Here is a 23,115-nt window from a genome sequence, read left to right as displayed (position 1 = left end):
CAGCCTCCAACCGCAAGGCACTACAGAGGGTAGTGCGTACGGCCCAGTACATCACTGGGGCCAAGCTTCCTGCCATCCAGGACCTCTATACCAGGCGGTGTCAGAGGAAGGCCCTAAAAATTGCCAAAGACTCCAGCCACTCTAGTCATAGACTGTTCTCTCTGCTACTGCATGGCAAGCGGTACCGGAGCGCCAAGTCTAGGTCCAAAAGGCTTCTTAACAGCTTCTACCCCCAAGCCATAAGAATCATGAACAGCTAATCAAATGGCTACCTGGACTATTTGCATTGTTCCCAACCCCCACCCCCTCTTTTTACCCTGCTGCTACTCTTTGTTTATTATCTATGCATACCACTTTATCTATTTTTCTTATTTTTTATTTTTACTTATCTATTTTTAACTTAACACTTGTTTTTTCTTAAAAAGGCATTGTTGGTTAAGGGCTTGTAAGTAAGCATTTCACTGTAAGGTGCATGTGACAAATCAAATTTGATTTGATTTGATTTGAAACGTGGCCTTGATGAATGCTCCTTTTAATTTGCTCCCCCATACACTCGTCTTATCCTAACCCTCACCCCCCTCTAAGGATTAGCCCAGTTATGGCCGTTCTGGTTTCAAATGAACTACAAGCCCCAGATTTAGACTAATAAAGCGCTCACTGTTGCATTTCTCTGAGGCACGCAGTCATTCAGTGGTCACTCTTACTGATTGCTGGACACGGAAGGGAAATGTACTGGTTTATCATGTACAGTTATGCAAGTATTTTCTATGCTGCCCACCATTTACAATGGGATATTATCAGAAATGTGCATTACAGCAGTATTAGTGCCAAAGACTTCTTCTTCTAAGAATGACACAGTAGCTATGTTTCCTGAATAGATGTTTAATCTTTGAGCTTATCTCATGGCATTGTCTTTTGGTTGACTGTCATTTAATTTCCCTTTGGCCAAATCCATATAATCGAATAGCTTATTCAAATATTGAAACACATTTTTCAAGCCATATCTGTTTCTGTTAAAAGGCATATTGGAAAAGACCAAAGACGACTTGAATCTGACCATTGTGGACGGTACCAAGTCCACGGTAGAGATGCTCTTCCAGAGCACAGAGTTGAAACTGCCCTCTGCTGCCTTGGCGGAGGAACTGCAGCCTGAGCAATAAACCATTATTCCACCAACTGCTCCAATACCATCTGATCAAACACATTTTTGACGAATCAGTCTTTTAAATGTAAATTTGTTCTATCCCTGTGTTGATTGGCTGAGCTGTTGTCTCTTCCTGGTTGTAAGCCGTGGTTCTGGAGTTTAATTGGAGGGCTGCGTTCAGGGAGCTGGTGCCCCAGATGGCTCACTGTGTAAAGGTAATGCTGCAGGATGTGTGTACCAAGAGTCTGCAGCAGGATGAGCTGTCACACACATCTGACTCCGCCCACATCACCCTGACTAACACGCCCCACAGAGATGACTCCTCCCCCACCTGCCCAGAGAGGGACAGCCCCAAGATGGTTGCCAATGCAAGCACAATGTCCAACACAAATATGACCATCTGTGTGCGTGATCCATCCTCATGTGTTGCCCATATGACAGTGCTCGGTCGCCTCGATAACATGAAAGCACGTGTGAAGAAGAAGCAGGCTGCATGTTAGAGGCAGCTCTGTCTCCCCCAAGTCCAGTGCAGCTTGCCCTGGTTAAGTCCCCACCGACCCACCCTCTCTCCTCTTTAGATGAACATGAACCCCCCTCTACTCCATCAGGATACAGTCCCTCATTCATCACCATCACCGACCCCATGCACACTGCCCCCCCCCCCACACATCAAAGTCGAATCCTCCTCCTCCTCCTCCTCCTCCTCCTCCTCCTCCTCCTCTACCTCCTCTTCCTCTTCCTCCTACTCCTCCACCTCCTCCTCCACCTCCTCTTCCTTCTCCTCTACCTCTTCTTCCTCCTCCTCCTCCTCCTCCTCCTCCTCCTCCTCCTCCTCTACCTCCTCTTCCTCTTCCTCCTCCTCCTCCACCTCCTCCTCCACCTCCTCTTCCTCCTCCTTCTCCTCTACCTCCTCTTCCTCCTCCTCCACCTCCTCCTCTCTTCTTCTTCCTCAGAGGGTTTATTGTTTCAGTGTTCTGTCTCTTCCTCTTCCTCCCTATCCTCTGTCTGCCCCACCTGAAGCAGCCCGTCCCCCCCCTCCCGTCCCCCCAGTACCACCAGAGTTAAACCACACACCCCCAGCTACTTCCTGCCCATTTGTTTTCACTGTGGCTGGGACAGGGCTAGGATAGAGCTGGTGTGGGTGGGGGTGGGGAGTTTGGTGCCTGGTGTCAATGTCCATTTCTCCCTCCACTACTACTGCCTGCGCTGGGTTTGAAAGGTTGCCTTCATTCCCACAGCCCGGCCCGGCGAGATTGATGGGCCTGGTGGGCCCCAGAGTAGGAGCTCTCAGCTGGGGAGAGTCCAGATGGTTTTGGCCCGACATGGCTGACACTCTGGCTCAGGTTGGGCCCAGGGAAGCGTACTTTGTTGTGTATATTTCCAGTAGGGAAACGCTGGGGGGACGTAAGGGGAGGGTAAAGGCCCAGAGGGTAGTTAGAGGGGCTGGGGGGCCCTGGGAAGGTATCTACTGTAGGATGGCATGGAAACATGAGTGACTATGGTTCCATTACACTGATGTTCTATTTATATACTATTTATAAAAATCAAATCAAATCAAATTTTATTTGCCATATGCGCCAAATACAACAGGTGTAGACATTACCATGAAATGCTTACTTACAGCCCTTAACCAACAATGCATTAATTTTTTTTATAAAAAAGTTAAATAAAACAACAACAACAAAAAAGTGTTGAGAAAAAAAGAGCAGAAGTAAAATAAAATAACAGTAGGAAGGCTATATACAGGGGGGTTCCGGTGCAGAGTCAATGTGCGGGGGCACCGGCTAGTTAAGGTAGTGTAGGTAATATGTACATGTGGGTAGAGTTAAAGTGACTATGCATAAATAATTAACAGAGTAGCAGCAACGTAAAAAGATGGGGTGGGGGTGGGGGGGCAGTGCAAATAGTCCGGGTAGCCATGAATAGCTGTTCAGAAGTCTTATGGCTTGGGGGTAGAAGCTGTTGAGAAGCCTTTTGGACCTAGACTTGGCGCTCCGGTACCGCTTGCCGTGCTGTAGCAGAGAGAACAGTATATGCCTAGGGTGGCTGGAGTCTTTGACAATTTTGAGGTTCTTCCTCTGACACCGCCTGGTATAGAGGTCCTGGATGGCAGGAAGCTTGGCCCCAGTGATGTACTGGGCCGTACACACTACCCTCTGTAGTGCCTTGTGGTCGGAGGCCGAGCAGTTGCCATACCAGGCGGTGATGCAACCAGTCAGGATGCTCTCGATGGTGCAGCTGTATAACTTTTTGAGGATCTGAGGACCCATGCCAAATCTTTTCAGTCTCCTGAGGGGGAATAGGCTTTGTCGTGCCCTCTTCACAACTGTCTTGGTGTGTTTGGACCATGATAGATCGTTGGTGATGTGGACACCAAGGAACTTGAAGCTCTCAACCTTTTCCACCACAGCCCTGTCGATGAGAATGGGGGCGTGCTCAGTCCTCTTTTTTTCCTGTAGTCCACAATCATCTCCTTTGTCTTTGTCACGTTGAGGGAGAGGTTGTTATCCTGGCACCACACGGCCAGGTCTCTGACCTCCTCCCTATAGGCTGTCTCGTCATTGTCGGTGATCAGGCCTACCACTGTTGTGTCATCAGCAAACGTAATGATGGTATTGGAGTCGTGCCTGGCCATGCAGTCATGGGTGAACAGGGAGTACAGGAGGGGACTGAGCACGCACCCCTGAGGGGCCCCCGTGTTGAGGATCAGCGGGGCAGATGTGTTGTTACCTACCCTTACCACCTGGGGGCGGCCCGTCAGGAAGTCCAGGATCCAGTTGCAGAGGGAGGTGTTTAGTTCCAGGATCCTTAGCTTAGTGATGAGCTTTGTGGGCACTATGGTGTTGAACGCTGAGCTGTAGTCAATGAATAGCATTCTCACGTAGGTGTTCCTCTTGTCCAGGTGGGAAAGGGCAGTGTGGAGTGCAATAGAGATTGCATCATCTGTGGATCTGTTGGGGCGGTATGCAAATTGCAGTGGGTCTAGGGTTTCTGGGATAATGGTGTTGATGTGAGCCATGACCAGCCTTTCAAAGCACTTCATGGCTACAGACGTCAGTGCTACGGGTCGGTAGTCATTTAGGCAGGTTATCTTAGTGTCCTTGGGCACGGGGACTATGGTGGTCTGCTTGAAACATGTTGGTATTACAGACTCAGTCAGGGACATGTTGAAAATGTCAGTGAAGACACTTGCCAGTTGGTCAGCACATGCTCGGAGTACACCTCCTGGTAATCCATACACTGCTGTTCTATTTATATACTATTTATTCAACTGCACGACCAAGACACCATCCACTTTGTAAATACAGTCATACTTGACATAGCACATTCATCATTTATACTGTATATCCTACCTGTTAGTGAGTACATATTAGTTATATTACTATGCATACTACTTTCTCCTACTACTGCTACTTAAAAAAAAAGGATTATATTGATACTGATATTTGTATTTTTGAGGGAGCTTGCATCATTTATACCTGCTGTAAACTGTGAACGTGATGATTAAATGTTAATTTGATTTCATTTTGATTTACCCCTCAACCACTCAGAGGATCCCAACCTTCTCTGTGATGTCAAACCATGCTCACCACCCTCAGTCCTGCAGCTAGCTCTAGAATACTCAGGCCCAATTCAACCAATCACAGACAAAGGAAAAACCGCACCGCAGGTTGACTTGATTATGATTATGCTGTATTTTAAGACAGGTTTGGTTTCGTTGAATATTCAATGATAACGTCCTTGAGTGGAACTGGTTGTAGGCTATGTGGGTTTTAATGTGGCTAATAACTATGTTAAGCTACACCATAAAAATGTTTATTGAACCCACAATGGTTTTCCTTGATCTGCAATTGATTGTATTGGGGCCTAAGGCTTTTCGTCCATCCTTGCTTTGCCTCATAAGCAGCCTATGTTTTTTTCTCTCACCTCCTCCTCTCCTCTAGCCCTTTAAACAGACGCTAGTTGTGGCTCCTCATTGCTAACGAGTGTCAGAATTTGTCTCCGCTCAAGACCTGTACAACATATTTATGTGTAGGTCAACGCTTAAAAGATGAGAGCCTCTCAGCTGAAAGGTTATACATGCATGCATTTGCATTCAGGAGCACCCACGAGACCGAAGACGAGACCTGATAAAAAATGTTCTCTCCCTTTTTTTGACACATGCATGCCCTGTGTTTGAGGTGAGAGCAAATTACTATACAAGACCCGAGCATGAAATGTGGCCAGTTCAAAAGCAGTAGCCCGATCAATATTTCACTTATTCATATGCATACCTTTGTAGCTCCATCTCAGCTTCAGTTGCATGACCCGTTCCCCTGCCTACATTACCATAGGTATGTCCATCAGACCCATAGTAGTGCCGAAATGTTCACATTAGCTCTTTCTGCATTCACCCCTGCCTATACACTCACCTGCCTGTTCGCATTACAAATGCCTCATAGAAACAGAGAGAGATCCAATGGTCTGAATGGACATTGTTCCCAGGCCTTTCTAGCCCACTAGAGGTTTCTTCTGCCCAGGACATTCTTACAAGGCGATGTCTATTCTGTCCACACATTGGAAACTAGTGTGAGTAGGGAAGTGTGAGTGTAAAACAGAGCTGACCTGTTGTATCTGGGATTGATGTATCTGGGACTGATTGAAGGGACTTTGTTATGGAGAAGGGAAAAAAATGCATTCAGGGCTTTTCCACTCTAAGGCAAGGCAACTCCTGTGGGAATTTTGGAAATATATTATAGTACCTGGCAATGTTTTACTGCTTTTGATTCACCCTGGCTCATAACTCACTTCTATAGGTGTATAAATTGTGAAGTGAACTCATTTACACATGTGTGACTCTGGCCTTCGCTGATCCTCTGTCGTTATTCTCAATGTGCTGTCAATGGGAAGCACATGAGCCAGAGTGTATGTGTCACGGTGTATGTGTCATGGTGTGTGTGTCACGGTGTATGTGTCATGGTGTGTGTGTCATGGTGTGTGTGTGTCTGTCTGTCTGTCTGTGAGGTGATTCAGGTGATGCTGTCGGACGGTCCTCTCACCCCCCACCCCATCCCCATCCTCCTCCTCCCCTTAAAACAAAAACAACCATCCTCCCACAGACAGAACACACATGCCTCCTAGGCTCTTCAAGCGTCCTGTGCTTTCCTAACAGGAATGTGCAGCACATCCTAAACAGAAACGTTTCCCCAGGACCAATGTGGAAACATAAGACAAGTGTTGCTTCTGCTCTCCAAGCGCTGCGGGAGGCGAGCTGGAAGACGTTCAGTCACTAAACCGCTGGCCCGGCCAGGCACCGCAGCTCTCCACTGTCTTTCAAACTGAATCCCACTAATAGAATACACATTGGTATCCTTGTCCCACGACTTCTACCGCTAGTTGTTCTAAAGTAGGGAAGGAGACGTTCTCCTCCTGCGGTGGAAAGGTTTTGATTTGTTCTCATGATCTGAGTTGAGGTGTAGAGGTGATGTCTGCCAGGGGGATAGTTTATGACAGTTTATGAGTAGGAAGAGTGACAACATCTCTATAGCTCTGAACCTGAACTTTTCATTTTAGGGCCAAACATCACCCTGCAGTCTATCAGTATGGGAGGATTTTACTTACATGGAGAAGATGGGAGTGGCTGTTAAAGGAAGAGAAACAAGGGGAAGATGGGAGTGGCTGTTAAAGGAAGAGAAACAGGGGGAAGATGGGAGTAAAGGAAGAGAAACAGGGGAAAGATGGGAGTGGCTGTTAAAGGAAGAGAAACAGGGGGAAGATTATATAGATGTGTTGTGGTGGGTGATTCCACGCCAGCGAAGTCTCAGATTGTTCTGGCAATTCTCACATAACTTTATTGGGAGGAAGAATGTTTGACATGCTTTTTAAATTTGTGTTGCAAACCATTCTTTTTGAAAATCATGATGAAAGTGGCCACAACAGTAACGGATGTCTTGGAGTGTTTGTAGTGTTTGTCGTGTGTCGTGTTCAAGGTGGTTTTTAGTTGCTACAAATCTGCAGAGTCTGGTAAACTTGGAGCTCTCTCTCTCACTCTCTCTCTTTACTTTTATTCCAGAAATGTACTCTTTGCACTCTTTGCACTCTTAGCGCCCCCGCCCCCGCCCCCTCCCGACCCCCAACCCAGGGCCCCACTCTCAGCTCTCCCTGCACATCTGGGGCTCCTGTGCTGCCCTGATGGCTGGTGGGATTGAGCCGTCTGCACTGTGACCGTCTGGAATCAGGGCTGCTGGAACCTCCGGCCTCCCCTACCTATGACCCCTATACCAACCCAGACCCCCTCCCTCTCCCTCCCTCCCTCTGTTCCCAGGCAGTGAGGCCAGACAGGCCTGCTGTGTGCAGGTGTGTGGGGCTGCCGTGCAGGCATGACCGTCTGGGCTGTCTGGCTCTCGTCCGCCTCTCTCCTGCAGCCTGGATCATGGAGCTCAGAGGAGGCAGCTCAGCTCTTCCACCCCAGACCTAGACCCAGACCCATGTGCAAATCCTCCTGGTCCTGGTCCAGCTATAGGGAGGTCTGCTGGGTCCAGAGGCAGAGGATGGAGCCCTAATCCCGGATGTACGGTCACGCTCTCTGTCCAGAGACAATCCCTAAATGACTGGCTTGGGGGGAGGAGGGGGAGGAGGGGAAGGGGAGGGGGTGGAGATAGTCCCCGCTCACACCAGCCAAACCAAACCCATCCTGGGATCATTACGAGATGTTGGACATGTTGTAATAATCTCTCTTTGGTCACACTACCAACTCTAGGGCCCTGTCTGAGAGTCACAGGAAACCAGCCTCTCTCTCTCTCTCTCTTTCCCCCCCTCTTTCTCTCTCTCTCTCTTTCCCCCTCTCTCGCTCTCTATCTTTCTCTCTCCCCCTCTCCCTCGCTCTCTCTTTCACTGAATGTTCTTCTCAGTCTGCCTTACAATTTAAAACCAATTCATGCTTCCGTCATCTCATCTCATTTCCGTATGTGTGAGCATTTTTGTGTGTGTTTGAGCCACCATCTGTGTGTGTGTGTGTGTGTGTGTGTGTGTGTGTGTGTGTGTGAGCAAGCGAGCGAGCGCTTGTCTGTGTGTGTATGCATGAGCATCTGTGTGTGTGCGTGCGTAAGTGTCTGTGTGTGCGAGTGTGTGTTTAGTGATATTCCAGACCGTTCCCCTTGTCTGTGATGTCTTCCACAGATCAGGACATGAAAGAGGTATTTAGTCCCACAGGGACAGATGCAGAGTGCTGGTGGTGTGACCATGGAGTCTTGTATTTGATGACAGCTCTCTCTCTCTCTCTCTCTCTCTCTCTCTCTCTCTCTCTCTCTCTCTCTCTCTCTCTCTCTCTCTCTCTCTCTCTCTCTCTCTCTCTCTCTCTCTCTCTCTCTCACCATTTCTCTATCTATCCATCTCTCCCTTGTCTATCCCATCCTCACCCCTCTCTCTGTCTGTGCTGCAGGGTGAGAGGTTTTTCTTCTCGGTGCATATGTGGCACTACTTCCTGACTGGCCTGCGTACTGACCTGTGGTTGGCTGTGCCGGGCTGTGTGAGGCGGGGCGTTCTGGCTCAGTGAGAGTCTGCAGATCCTGGTTCAGAGGTACTACAGGGCACGGCCCTCATACATGAGACACCTGCAGATCAGGTACTCTATGAAATCCAGCAGAACGCACACATACGCATGCACACACACACAACGACCGCATTACTTTAAGTTCAACAGTTTTAAGTAGGCCATGTCCAAACCAGTGTCCAATGACATGGTATTAGTATTGTTATTAGTGTTACTAGTGTTACTTGTGTTAGTGTTACTAGTGTTAGTAGTGTTAGTAGTGTTAGTGGTGTTACTAGTGTTACTAGTGTTACTAGTGTTAGTAGTGTTAGTAGTGTTAGTAGTGTTACTAGTGTTAGTAGTGTTAGTGGTGTTAGCAGGGTTAGTAGTGTTAGTAGTGTTACTAGTGTTACTAGTGTTAGTAGTGTTACTGGTGTTACAAGTGTTAGTAGTGTTAATGGTGTTAGTAGTGTTAGTAGTGTTATTAGTGTTAGTGTTAATAGCGTTAGTGTTAATAGTGTTAGTAGTTTTAGTAGTGTTAGTAGTGTTAGTAGTGTTAGTAGTGTTAGTAGTGTTAATAGTGTTACTAGTGTTAGTGTTAATAGTGTTAGTGTTAGTAGTGTTGGTAGTGTTAGTAGTGTTAGTAGTGTTAGTAGTGTTAATAGTGTTACTAGTGTTAGTGTTAATAGTGTTAGTGTTAATAGTGTTAGTAGTGTTAGTAGTGTTAGTAGTGTTAGTTGTGTTAATAGTGTTACTAGTGTTAGTAGTGTTAGTGTTAATAGTGTTAGTAGTGTTAGTGTAATAGTGTTAGTGTTAATAGTGTTAATAGTGTTAGTAGTGTTAGTGTTAATAGTGTTAGTGTTAATAGTGCTAGCAGTGTTAATAGTGTTAATAGTGTTAGTGTTAATAGTGTTAGTAGTGTTAGTAGTGTTAGTAGTGTAGGTACTGTTAGTAGTGTTAGTAGTGTTAGTGTTAATAGTGTTAATAGTGTTAGTAGTGTTAGTAGTGTTAGTAGTGTCAGTAGTGTTACTAGTGTTAGTAGTGTTAGTAGTGTTAAAAGTGTTAGTATTGTTAGTAGCGTTAGTAGCGTTAGTAGCGTTAGTAGCGATAGTAGCGTTAGTAGCGTTAGTAGCGTTAGTAGCCTTAGTGTTAATAGTGTTAGTAGTGTTAGTAGTGTTAGTAGTGTTAGTAGTGTTAGTTGTGTTACTAGTGTTAGTAGTGTTAGTAGTGATAGTAGTGTTAGTAGTGTTAGTAATGTTAATATTGTTAGTTTTGTTAGTAGTGTTACTAGAGTTAGTACTGTTAGTAGTGTTACTAGTGTTAGTAGTGTTAGTAGTGTTAGTAGTGTTAGTGTTAATAGTGTTAGTAGTGTTAGTAGTGTTAGTAGTGTTAGTAGTGTTTGTAGTGTTAGTAGTGTTAGTAGTGATAGTAGTGTTAGTAGTGTTAGTGTTAATAGTGTTAGTAGTGTTAATATTGTTAGTTTTGTTAGTAGTGTTAGTAGTATTAGTAGTGTTAGTAGTGTTAGTAGTGTTAGTAGTGTTAGTAGTGTTAGTAGTGTTAGTAGTGTTAGTAGTGTTATTAGTGTTAGTGTTAATAGCGTTAGTGTTAATAGTGTTAGTAGTGTTAGTAGTGTTAGTAGTGTTAGTAGTGTTAATAGTGTTACTAGTGTTAGTGTTAATAGTGTTAGTGTTAGTAGTGTTGGTAGTGTTAGTAGTGTTAGTAGTGTTAGTAGTGTTAATAGTGTTACTAGTGTTAGTGGTAATAGTTTTAGTGTTAATAGTGTTAGTGTTAGTAGTGTTAGTAGTGTTAGTAGTGTTAGTAGTGTTAGTGTTAATAGTGTTAGTAGTGTTAGTAGTGTTAGTTGTGTTACTAGTGTTAGTAGTGTTAGTAGTGTTAGTAGTGTTAGTAGTGTTAGTAGTGTTAGTAGTGTTAATAGTGTTACTAGTTGTCAGAGCACCTTACCGATCACTGCACCTGTACACAGCCCATCTGAAATTAGCCCACCCAACTACCTCATCCCTATATTGTTATTTATTTTGCTCTTTTGCACCCCAGTATCTCTATTTGCACATAATCTCTTGCACATCTAGCATTCCAGTGTTAATACTATTGTAATTATTTTGCACTATAGCCTATGTATTGCCTTACCTCCAATACTTGCTACATTTGCACACACTGTATATATATTTTTCTGTTGTATTTTTGACTTTATGTTTTGTTTTACCCCATATGTAACTCTGTTGTTTTTATTGCACTGCTTTGCTTTATCTTGGCCAGGTCGCAGTTGTAAATGAGAACCTGTTCTCAACTGGCTTACCTGGTTAAATAAAGGTGAAATAAAAAATAAAATAAAAAAATAGTGTTAATAGTGTTAGTGTTAGTAGTGTTGGTAGTGCTAGTAGTGTTAGTAGTGTTAGTAGTGTTAATAGTGTTACTAGTGTTAGTGTTAATAGTGTTAGTGTTAATAGTGTTAGTGTTAGTAGTGTTAGTAGTGTTAGTAATGTTAGTAGTGTTAGTAGTGTTAGTAGTGTTAGTAGTGTTATTAGTGTTAGTGTTAATAGCGTTAGTGTTAATAGTGTTAGTAGTGTTAGTAGTGTTAGTAGTGTTAGTAGTGTTAATAGTGTTACTAGTGTTAGTGTTAATAGTGTTAGTGTTAGTAGTGTTGGTAGTGTTAGTAGTGTTAGTAGTGTTACTAGTGTTAGTGTTAATAGTATTAGTGTTAATAGTGTTAGTGTTAATAGTGTTAGTAGTGTTAGTAGTGTTAGTAGTGTTACTAGTGTTAGTGGTGTTAGTAGTGTTAGTAGTGTTAGTAGTGTTAGTAGTGTTAGTAGTGTTAATAGTGTTAGCAATGTTAATAGTGTTAGTAGTGTTAGTGTTAATAGTGTTAGTAGTGTTAGTGTTAATAGTGTTAGTGTTAATAGTGTTAGTAGTGTTAGTGTTAATAGTGTTAGTGTTAATAGTGTTAGTAGTGTTAATAGTGTTACTAGTGTTAGTGTTAATAGTGTTAGTGTTAAAAGTGTTAGTAGTGTTAGTAGTGTTAGTAGTGTTACTAGTGTTAGTGGTGTTAGTAGTGTTAGTAGTGTTAGTAGTGTTACTAGTGTTAGTAGTGTTAGTAGTGTTAAAAGTGTTAGTAGTGTTAAAAGTGTTAGTAGCATTAGTAGCGTTAGTAGTGTTAGTAGTGTTAGTAGTGTTAGTAGTGTTAGTAGTGTTAAAAGTGATAGTAGTATTAGTAGTGTAAGTAGTGTTAATAGTGTTAATAGTGTTACTGGTGTTAACAGTGTTAGTAGTGTTAGTAGTGTTAATGTTAATAGTGTTAGTAGTGTTAGTAGTGTTAGTAGTGTTAGTGTTAGTAGTGTTAGTAGTGTTAGTAGTGTTAGTAGTGTTAGTATTGTTAGTAGTGTTAGTAGTGTTAGTAGTGTTAGGAGTGTTAATAGTGTTAATAGTGTTAGTAGTGTTACTGGTGTTAGTAGTGTTAGTAGTGTTAGTGTTAATAGTGTTAGTAGTGTTAGTAGTGTTAGTAGTGTTAGTAGTGTTAGTATTGTTAGTCGTGTTAGTTGTGTTAGTATTGTTAGGGTCAATAGTGTTAGTAGTGTTAGTGTTAATAGTGTTAGTGTTAGTAGTGTTAGTAGTGTTAGTAGTGTTAGGAGTGTTAATAGTGTTGATAGTGTTAGTAGTGTTACTGGTGTAAGTAATGTTGATAGTGTTAGTAGTGTTAATGTTAATAGTGTTAGTAGTGGTAGTACTGTTAGTAGTGTTAGTCGTGTTAGTAGTGTTAGTAGTGTTAGTATTGTTAGTGTCAATAGTGTTAGTAGTGTTAGTAGTGTTACTAGTGTTACTAGTGTTACTAGTGTTACTAGTGTTAGTAGTGTTAGTAGTGTTAGTAGTGATAGTAGTGATAGTAGTGATAGTAATGTTAGTAGTGTTAGTGTTAATAGTGTTAGTAGTGTTAGTAGTTTTAATATTGTTAGTAGTGTTAGTAGTGATAGTAGTGTTAGTGTTAGTAGTGTTAGTATTGTTAATAGTGGTACTAGTGTTACTCATGTTAGTAGTGTTAGTATTGTTTGTAGTGTTACTAGTGTTACTAGTGTTACTAGTGTTAGTAGTGTTAGTAGTGTTAGTAGTGTTACTAGTGTTACTAGTGTTAGTAGTGTTAGTATTGTTAATAGTGTTACTAGTGTCAGTAGTGTTACTAGTGTTACTAGTGTTAGTAGTGTTAGTATTGTTAATAGTGTTACTAGTGTTAGTGTTAACAGTGTTAGTAGTGTTAGTGTTAATAGTGTTAGTGTTAATAGTGTTAGTTGTGTTAATAGTGTAAGTAGTGTTATTAGTGTTAATGATAATAGTGTTACTCGTGTTACTAGTGTTAGTCTTGTTAATAGTGTTATTAGTGTTACTAGTGTTACTAGTGTTAGTGGTGTTAGTATTGCTAATAGTGTTAATAGTGTTAATAGTGTTAGTATTGTTACTAGTGTTAGTGTTAGTAGTGTTAATAGTTTTAGTAGTGTTAGTAGTGTTAATAGGCTTAGTAGTGTTAGTAGTGTTAATAGTGTTAGTGTTAGTAGTGTTAATAGTGTTAGTAGGGTTACTAGTGTTAGTAGTGTTAGTAGTGTTAGTAGTGTTAATAGTGTTAGTAGTGTTAATATTGTTAGTATTGTTAGTATTGTTAGTAGTGTTAGTAGTGTTAGTAGTTTTAGTGTTAATAGTGTTAGTAGTGTTAGTAGTGTTAGTAGTGTTAGTAGTGCTACTAGTGTTAGTAGTGTTAGTGTTAATAGTGTTAATAGTGTTAGTAGTGTTAGTAGTGTTAGTAGTGTTAGTAATGTTAGTAGTGTTAAAAGTGTTAAAAGTGTTACTAGTGTTAGTAGTGTTAGTAGTGTTAAAAGTGTTAGTAGTGTTAATAGTGTTAGTAGTGTTACTAGTGTTACTAGTGTTAGTAGTGTTACTAGTGTTAGTAGTGTTAGTAGTGTTAGTAGTGTTAGTAGTGTTAGTGTTAATAGTGTTAGTGTTAATAGTGTTAGTAGTGTTAATAGTGTTAGTAGTGTTATTAGTGTTAATGATAATAGTGTTACTAGTGTTAATAGTGTTAGTATTGTTAATAGTGTTATTAGTGTTACTAGTGTTACTAGTGTTACTAGTGTTACTAGTGTTAGTGGTGTTAGTATTGCTAATAGTGTTAGTAGTGTAACTAGTGTTAGTATTGTTATTAGTGTTAATAGTGTTAATAGTGTTAATAGTGTTAATAGTGTTAATAGTGTTAGTGTTAGTAGTGTTAATAGTGTTAGTAGTGTTAGTAGTGTTACTATGTTAGTAGTGTTAGTAGTGTTGGTAGTGTTAATAGTGTTAGTAGTGTTAATATTGTTAGTATTATTAGTATTGTTAGTAGTGTTAGTAGTGTTAGTAGTGTTATTAGTGTTAATGATAATAGTGTTACTAGTGTTACTAGTGTTAGTATTGTTAATAGTGTTATTAGTGTTACTAGTGTTACTAGTGTTAGTGGTGTTAGTATTGCTAATAGTGTTATTAGTGTAACTAGTGTTAGTATTGTTAGTAGTGTTAATAGTGTTAATAGTGTTACTAGTGTTAGTGTTAGTAGTGTTAATAGTTATAGTAGTGTTAGTAGTGTTAATAGTGTTAGTGTTAGTAGTGTTAATAGTGTTAGTAGTGTTACTAGTGTTAGTAGTGTTAGTAGTGTTCAAATCAAATCAAATCAAATCAAATTTTATTGGTCACATGCGCCGAATACAACAGGTGCAGACATTACAGTGAAATGCTTACTTACAGCCCTTAACCAACAGTGCATTTATTTTTAACAAAAAAAACTCGTGTTACTAGTGTTAGTCTTGTTAATAGTGTTATTAGTGTTACTAGTGTTACTAGTGTTAGTGGTGTTAGTATTGCTAATAGTGTTAATAGTGTTAATAGTGTTAGTATTGTTACTAGTGTTAGTGTTAGTAGTGTTAATAGTTTTAGTAGTGTTAGTAGTGTTAATAGGCTTAGTAGTGTTAGTAGTGTTAATAGTGTTAGTGTTAGTAGTGTTAATAGTGTTAGTAGGGTTACTAGTGTTAGTAGTGTTAGTAGTGTTAGTAGTGTTAATAGTGTTAGTAGTGTTAATATTGTTAGTATTGTTAGTATTGTTAGTAGTGTTAGTAGTGTTAGTAGTTTTAGTGTTAATAGTGTTAGTAGTGTTAGTAGTGTTAGTAGTGTTAGTAGTGCTACTAGTGTTAGTAGTGTTAGTGTTAATAGTGTTAATAGTGTTAGTAGGGTTAGTAGTGTTAGTAGTGTTAGTAATGTTAGTAGTGTTAAAAGTGTTAAAAGTGTTACTAGTGTTAGTAGTGTTAGTAGTGTTAAAAGTGTTAGTAGTGTTAATAGTGTTAGTAGTGTTACTAGTGTTACTAGTGTTAGTAGTGTTACTAGTGTTAGTAGTGTTAGTAGTGTTAGTAGTGTTAGTAGTGTTAGTGTTAATAGTGTTAGTGTTAATAGTGTTAGTAGTGTTAATAGTGTTAGTAGTGTTATTAGTGTTAATGATAATAGTGTTACTAGTGTTACTAGTGTTAGTATTGTTAATAGTGTTATTAGTGTTACTAGTGTTACTAGTGTTACTAGTGTTACTAGTGTTAGTGGTGTTAGTATTGCTAATAGTGTTAGTAGTGTAACTAGTGTTAGTATTGTTATTAGTGTTAATAGTGTTAATAGTGTTAATAGTGTTAATAGTGTTAATAGTGTTAGTTTTAGTAGTGTTACTAGTGTTAGTAGTGTTAGTAGTGTTACTATGTTAGTAGTGTTAGTAGTGTTGGTAGTGTTAATAGTGTTAGTAGTGTTAATATTGTTAGTATTATTAGTATTGTTAGTAGTGTTAGTAGTGTTAGTAGTGTTATTAGTGTTAATGATAATAGTGTTACTAGTGTTACTAGTGTTAGTATTGTTAATAGTGTTATTAGTGTTACTAGTGTTACTAGTGTTAGTGGTGTTAGTATTGCTAATAGTGTTAGTAGTGTAACTAGTGTTAGTATTGTTAGTAGTGTTAATAGTGTTAATAGTGTTACTAGTGTTAGTGTTAGTAGTGTTAATAGTTTTAGTAGTGTTAGTAGTGTTAATAGTGTTAGTGTTAGTAGTGTTAATAGTGTTAGTAGTGTTACTAGTGTTATTAGTGTTAGTAGTGTTAGTAGTGTTCAAATCAAATCAAATCAAATCAAATTTTATTGGTCACATGCGCCGAATACAACAGGTGCAGACATTACAGTGAAATGCTTACTTACAGCCCTTAACCAACAGTGCATTTATTTTTAACAAAAAAAAGTAAAAATAAAACAACAACAAAAAAAGTGTTGAGAAAAAAAAGAGCAGAAGTAAAATAAAGTGATAGTAGGGAGGCTATATATACAGGGGGGAGTCAATGTGCGGGGGCACCGGCTAGTTGAGGTAGTTGAGGTAATATGTACATGTGGGTAGAGTTAAAGTGACTATGCATAATTAATTAACAGAGTAGCAGCAGCGTAAAAAGGATGGGGTGGGGGGGCAGTGCAAATAGTCCGGGTAGCCGTGATTAGCTGTTCAGGAGTCTTATGGCTTGGGGGTAGAAGCTGTTGAGAAGTCTTTTGGACCTAGACTTGGCACTCCGGTACCGCTTGCCGTGCGGTAGCAGAGAGAACAGTCTATGACTAGGGTGGCTGGAGTCTTTGACAATTTTGAGGGCCTTCCTCTGACACCGCCTGGTATAGAGGTCCTGGATGGCAGGAAGCTTGGCCCCAGTGATGTACTGGGCCGTACGCACTACCCTCTGTAGTGCCTTGCGGTCGGAGGCCAAGCAGTTGCCATACCAGGCGGTGATGCAACCAGTCAGGATGCTCTCGATGGTGCAGCTGTAGAATTTTTTGAGGATCTGAGGACCCATGCCAAATCTTTTCAGTCTCCTGAGGGGGAATAGGCTTTGTCGTGCCCTCTTCACGACTGTCTTGGTGTGTTTGGACCATGATAGTTTGTTGGTGATGTGGACACCAAGGAACTTGAAGCTCTCAACCTGTTCCACTACAGCCCCGTCGATGAGAATGGGGGCTTGCTCAGTCCTCTTTTTTTTCCTGTAGTCCACAATCATCTCCTTTGTCTTGGTCATGTTGAGGGAGAGGTTGTTGTCCCTGCACCACATGGCCAGGTCTCTGACCTCCTCCCTATAGGCTGTCTCATCGTTGTCGGTGATCAGGCCTACCACTGTTGTGTCGTCGGCAAACTTAATGATGGTGTTGGAGTCGTGCCTGGCCATGCAGTCATGGGTGAACAGAGAGTACAGGAGGGGACTGAGCATGCACCCCTGAGGGGCCCCCGTGTTGAGGATCAGTGTGGCAGATGTGTTGTTACCTACCCTTACCACCTGGGGGCGGCCCGTCAGGAAGTCCAGGATCCAGTTGCAGAGGGAGGTGTTTAGTCCCAGGATCCTTAGCTTAGTGATGAGCTTAGAGGGCACTATGGTGTTGAATGCTGAGCTGTAGTCAATGAATAGCATTCTCACGTAGGTGTTCCTCTTGTCCAGGTGGGAAAGGGCAGTGTGGAGTGCAATAGAGATTGCATCATCTGTGGATCTGTTGGGGCGGTATGCAAATTGGAGTGGGTCTAGGGTTTCTGGGATAATGCTGTTGATGTGAGCCATGACCAGCCTTTCATGGCTACAGATGTCAGTGCTACGGGTCGGTAGTCATTTAGGCAGGTTATCTTAGAGTCCTTGGGCACGGGGTCTATGGTGGTCTGCTTGAAACATGTTGGTATTACAGACTCAGTCAGGGACATGTTGAAAATGTCAGTGAAGACACTTGCCAGTTGGTCAGCACATGCTCGGAGTACACGTCCTGGTAATCCGTCTGGCCCTGCGGCCTTGTGAATGTTGACCTGCTTAAAAGTCTTACTCACATCGGCTACGGAGAGCGTGATCACATAGTCATCCGGAACAGCTGGTGCTCTCATGCATGCTTAAGTGTTGCTTGCCTCGAAGCGAGCATAGAAGTTGTTTAGCTCGTCTGGTAGGCTTGTGTCACTGGGCAGCTCGCGGCTGTGCTTCCCTTTGTAGTCTGTAATAGTTTTCAAGCCCTGCCACATCCGACGAGCGTCAGAGCCAGTGTAGTACGATTCAATCTTAGTCCTGTATTGACTCTTTGCCTGTTTGATGGTTCGTCGGAGGTCATAGCGGGATTTCTTATATGCGTCCGGGTTAGAGTCCCGTTCCTTGAAAGCGGCAGCTCTACCCTTTAGCTCAGTGCAGATGTTTCCTGTAATCCATGGCTTCTGGTTGGGGTATGTACGTACGGTCACTGTGGGGACAACATCATTGATGCACTTATTGATGAAGCCAGTGACTGATGTGGTGTACTCCTCAATGCTGTCTGAAGAATCCCGGAACATGTTCCAGTCTGTGCTAGCAAAACAGTCCTGTAGCTTAGCATCTGCGTCATCTGACCACTTTTTTATTAACCGAGTCACTGGTGCTTCCTGCTTTAGTTTTTGCTTATAAGCAGGAATCAGGAGGATAGAGTTGTGGTCAGATTTGCCAAATGGAGGGCGAGGGAGAGCTTTGTATGCGTCTCTGTGTGTGGAGTAAAGGTGGTCTAGAGTTTTTTTTCCTCTGGTTGCACATTTAACATGCTGGTAGAAATTAGGTAGAACGGATTTAAGTTTCCCTGCATTAAAGTCCCCGGCCACTAGGAGCGCTGCATCTGGATGAGCGTTTTCCTGTTGATTTATGGCCTTTTACAACTCAGTCAGTGCAATCTTAATGCCAGCATTGGTTTGTGGTGGTAAATAGACAGCTATGAAAAATATAGATGAAAACTCTCTTGGTAAATAGTGTGGTCTACAGCTTATCATAAGATACTCTACCTCAGGCGAGCAAAACCTTGAGACTTCCTTAGTATTTGATTTTGTGCACCAGCTGTTGTTTACAAATATACACAGACCGCCACCCCTTGTCTTACCGGAGTCAGCCGTTCTATCCTGCCGATGTAGCGTATAGCCCGCTAGCTGTATGATATCCATGTTGTCGTTCAGCCACGACTCGGTGAAACATAAGATATTACAGTTTTTAATGTCCCGTTGGTAGGATAACCGTAATCTTAAGTCATCCAATTTATTTTCAAATGATTGAACGTTGGCTAATAGGATTGATGGAAGAGGCAGTTTACTCGCTCGCAGTCGGATCCTTACAAGGCACCCCGATCTATGTCCACGATATCTCTGTTTCTTCCTCACGCGAATGACGGGGATTTGGGCCTTGTCGGGTGTCTGTATGATATCCTTCGCGGCCGCCTCGTTGAAGAAAAAATCTTCGTCCAATACGAGGTGAGTAATCGCTGTCCTGATATCCAGAAGCTCTTTTTGGTTATAAGAGACGATGGCAGAAACATTATGTACAAAATAAATTACAAATAACGTGGAAAAACACACATAATAGTACAATTGGTTAGAGGGCTGTAAAACGGCAGCCATCTTCTCCGGCGCTGTTCTTCTTCGGTAGTGTTGGTAGTGTTAATAGTGTTAGCAGTGTTAATATTGTTAGTATTGTTAGTATTGTTAGTAGTGTTAGTAGTGTTAGTAGTTTTAGTGTTAATAGTGTTAATAGTGTTAGTAGTGTTAGTAGTGTTAGTAGTGTTAGTAGTGTTACTAGTGTTAGTAGTGTTAGTGTTAGTAGTGTTAGTAGTATTAGTAGTGTTAGTAGTGTTAGTAGTGTTAGTAGTGTTAGTAGTGTTAAAAGTGTTAAAAGTGTTACTAGTGTTAGTAGTGTTAGTAGTGTTAGTAGTGTTAAAAGTGTTAGTAGTGTTAGTAGTGTTAGTAGTGTTAGTAGTGTTACTAGTGTTAGTAGTGTTACTAGTGTTAGTAGTGTTAGTAGTGTTAGTACTGTTAGTAGTAGTAGTAGTATTTTACACTTTTCTGTGTTTTGAATTAGCAATCAACTCCAGCAGAGTACATTTCTCTTTCAGTTTACTTCCTTTAGTTATACTGATGTAAAGCCTTATTTGAATATTTATTAATGAGTCACATTATGGTGATTTGCAATTTGATATTCAATGTCTGTTGGAAGCCAACTTGCAGGAAGATATCCAGCACTTTAACATCACTCACAAATTGCATTTAGAATGCCTGTCAGAGTAGGGAAGAAAATACAGTACACGAAGTCTACCTACAGCAGGGCTCTCCAACCCTCTTCCTGGAGAGCTACACTCCTGTCCCCAGTTTTAACTAGCCTGATTCAGTTTATCAAACAGCTAATTATTAGAATCAGGTGCGCTAGATTAGGGTTGGAGTGAAAACCGAAACCAGATTGTAAACTGGAACAACTATCCCACTAACAGTTGCTATAAATCCAACCAGTTACATGTACATGCCAAAACAGAGATATTGAAACAAACAATAAAAATAGAACATCTACCTGCAACAGACCATGCTGGGAAGCATGACAATGAGGCCCCTCCCACATCTGTGGGTAATTCCATAGATTTCACTCCCTGCCTATGGTTACTCTTAGTGGAGTTAAAAGTACTCTGTCCCAATGAACTCCCATAGAGTCAATTTAACTGTAATTATTTTAACATTGTGAGTTTGACTATCCTTGATTTATTGTGTAGTATGGCTTCCTTCAGCCTGTTCTTTTTCTCAGTTCCATAGTGTGCCTCTTGGACGTGGGGGACTGAACGCTGCATTAACACATACTAAACACACCCTGAACACATGCTTAGACCTTCAGTCCACCACCCTCTCCAATCACGACAATGTGCAGGTCGTCCCTGAATTAGAGTGTGGGGAGAGAGGGTCGGTGTGTGTGTGTGTGTGTGTGTGTGCACGTGAGTGTGTGTTACAGCATTACTATGTGTGTGTGCGTGCGTACATGTGTGTGAGTGCGTAGTGCGTGCGTGCATGCGCTCTTGCAAGTGTGTGTGTGGTGTCAGCAGCTATTCTGGTATGTGTTTCCTAGGATGTGCTCTACTGCAAGGACACTGTGTTATATTCAGGCCTCCCAGTGTGGGAGAGAGAGGAAGTGTAGAGTTCCTCCTCCTGTGTCTAACTCCGCTCCAACTCACAACCCTCACCTGATTACACATTCTGTCTGTCTAACTTAGAACAGTGACGACAGATTTGGCTCCCGTGAAGAAATAGTCCAATAAAAGCCCTACAACCAATTGAGGAAACAGATTTACTGATATTTGAACATGAAGGAATATGTTTTTTATTGAGTAAAGTGAAGCCCTCAGGCCCGTAACTGCCCCCCCCCCCTTCCCCCCCCCTTTCCCCCCCTCCCCCAGGTGTGACATCAGGCCCATAACTGTCCTGTCATAAACTCAGCAGGAGGTTTAATCTGGCTTGTCAACCATGTTGTCATGTATGATGTCATGTCCGATGAGCGCTAGGGATGCTCTGTGTAGTGTCTCAACTCCTCACTCTACCCCCCCACCCCCCCACACTCCCCTCTTCCCCACCCCCCACTCCCCCAGATGTGACATCATGGCAGTGCTGCTGTGTGTGGAGCAGCTGATGTGGAGTGTGTGAGCGGCCCGAGGTGCTGGTCATCGTGACCGCACCCCTGCCTCAGCTCTACAGGTACACCCACACACTCACACACACACGCACGCACACACACACAGCTAACCTCTGACACTGGCTGCACCAGCCAAACAACTGGCCGCACCAGCTAATCAACTGTAGCTCATACTATCTGCCTCCTCTGGGATCTGTTGTCTTTTAAACAGTGTGGCCATATTGCACCACGGATAGGGTTGCAAAGCTACTGGTAATTTACAAAAGTTACCGGAATCTTCAGTAATTTTAGTAAATAACAGAAAATCTATGGCAATATATTGTAACTGGTCATTTATTCTTGAATAACTTTAAACAAAAAATGTATTCATATATAGTATTCATGTTTGATATCTGTGTCCATATTGCCCATGAGTTTCTAGTATGTAGACCATATGGTTCAAGAGAAATTAGCTATTTAATGAAAAAAGCATCTAATCAACAATTGCATTATTTTCAATTACCTCTGAAACTCTTCCAATTATTGACATTTTCTTTCTTACAACAGCCACTAGGTTGACACCAAAACATTGACAGCAAATAGATATTGACATAGTAAAATTGTTAATAATTTTTAAAAAAGTCAAGGATATTTCATGCTGAAACCCTCATATTAAACACCAATGGTTTATATTTAGGATAATGTTTTACAGCTTTGTCATTCAAAATTTTTACTGTAGCCCTTTCCTGCAATCAGATGACCTAATCGCCTCAGGGGTGGAATGTTATTACAGTTTTTTCTGATTGGTTAAGCACATTTTTTGTAACTATTGGCTATTTTTGCAAAACTCTACACACAAATAAGAAAACCTTTCACCCAATTATCAAAACATTGTAGTTTTCTTGCAAAAGCGAACACAGCTAGATTAACTCTTCACACCTTCTTAAAAATGGTGTTTTCGTATCAAACAGTAAACACAAGCCATCATCTACTAAGCACACAATGTGCCAACTACACACTGATGGTATGAATACAAAACACATCTGGCTTTTGCTTTCTCTGTGTACAGATGTCAATTTGAGGTCATACTTTTGTCATAGTGTCATGTAAACATACAAGGATCCAAACTTCAAGTATTGGTGTTTATTCACACTCATCAAAACCAAGACAAAGTCAGAACACAAAATAGTAATTTCACAAAAAAAAGAAAAACAATCAGCCTACATCATGTCGTCTTTCTGGGTCCGGCCACAAAATTTCGTCCACATCGCATGCGATATCCTCCAGTCCAAGGCACCGGGGAAAATATCTCATTGAATGCCGTATCCAGGCCTGACATGATGCCTGGTCAATATCTCCACATGCCTCCTCCATTGCCTGTAAAAGGGCTACCTGTTGATGAGGATGACGGTCGTACACTTTCCAGCGCCAGGCAGAGAAGAACTCCTCGATGGGATTTAAGAATGGAGAGTATGGAGGGAGGTTGAGTGCCATGAAGAATGGGTGGTCTGTAAACCAGTTGCGGACCAAAGCAGCCCTATGGAAACTAACATTGTCCCATATGATGACATATCGGGTATGCTCTGGTCTCTGAACAGTGAGCATGTCATGTAAGGTGTCCAGGAATGCAATAATGTGTGCAGTGTTGTATGGGCCTAAGGTTGCATGATGGTGAACAACACCATTTTGGCTTATAGCTGCACACATGGTTATGTTACCACCACGTTGTCCTGGGACATTGATGATGGCACGGTGTCCAATAATGTTCCTGCCACGTCTCCTGGTTTTACTGAGGTTAAAACCGGCCTCATCTACAAAAAGTAGCTCATGTCCCATGGCATCTGCTTCTAGTTCCATCACTCTCTGGACAAGACAAAACAAATGCAACACATCAGGCCCATGCACAGCACTACAGTATGCACTTCCAAATTCAGAACCAATGACACTATAGCTTACCTGCACATAGTCATATCG

General features: G+C 41.8%; 1 pseudogene across 1 annotated transcript in view; it reads left to right on the top strand.

Annotated features, from left to right (window-relative positions):
- Positions 1-23,115, top strand: part of LOC311140880 (uncharacterized protein KIAA0825 homolog) — a 117,264-nt pseudogene that overhangs the window by 72,806 nt on the left and 21,343 nt on the right. The window contains exons 5-9 of the transcript in view: positions 1,289-1,512; positions 7,229-7,322; positions 7,449-7,480; positions 8,565-8,747; positions 21,119-21,224. The product of the transcript in view is annotated as an uncharacterized protein KIAA0825 homolog (transcript). The remainder of the gene's footprint in view (positions 1-1,288; positions 1,513-7,228; positions 7,323-7,448; positions 7,481-8,564; positions 8,748-21,118; positions 21,225-23,115) is intronic.

Source organism: Coregonus lavaretus (assembly GCF_964263955.1).
Source record: "Coregonus lavaretus genome assembly, chromosome: 14".
Taxonomy (NCBI): domain Eukaryota; kingdom Metazoa; phylum Chordata; class Actinopteri; order Salmoniformes; family Salmonidae; genus Coregonus; species Coregonus lavaretus.
The sequence above is the reverse complement of the archived record's forward strand: the minus strand, read 5'-3'. Positions and strand labels throughout refer to the sequence as shown.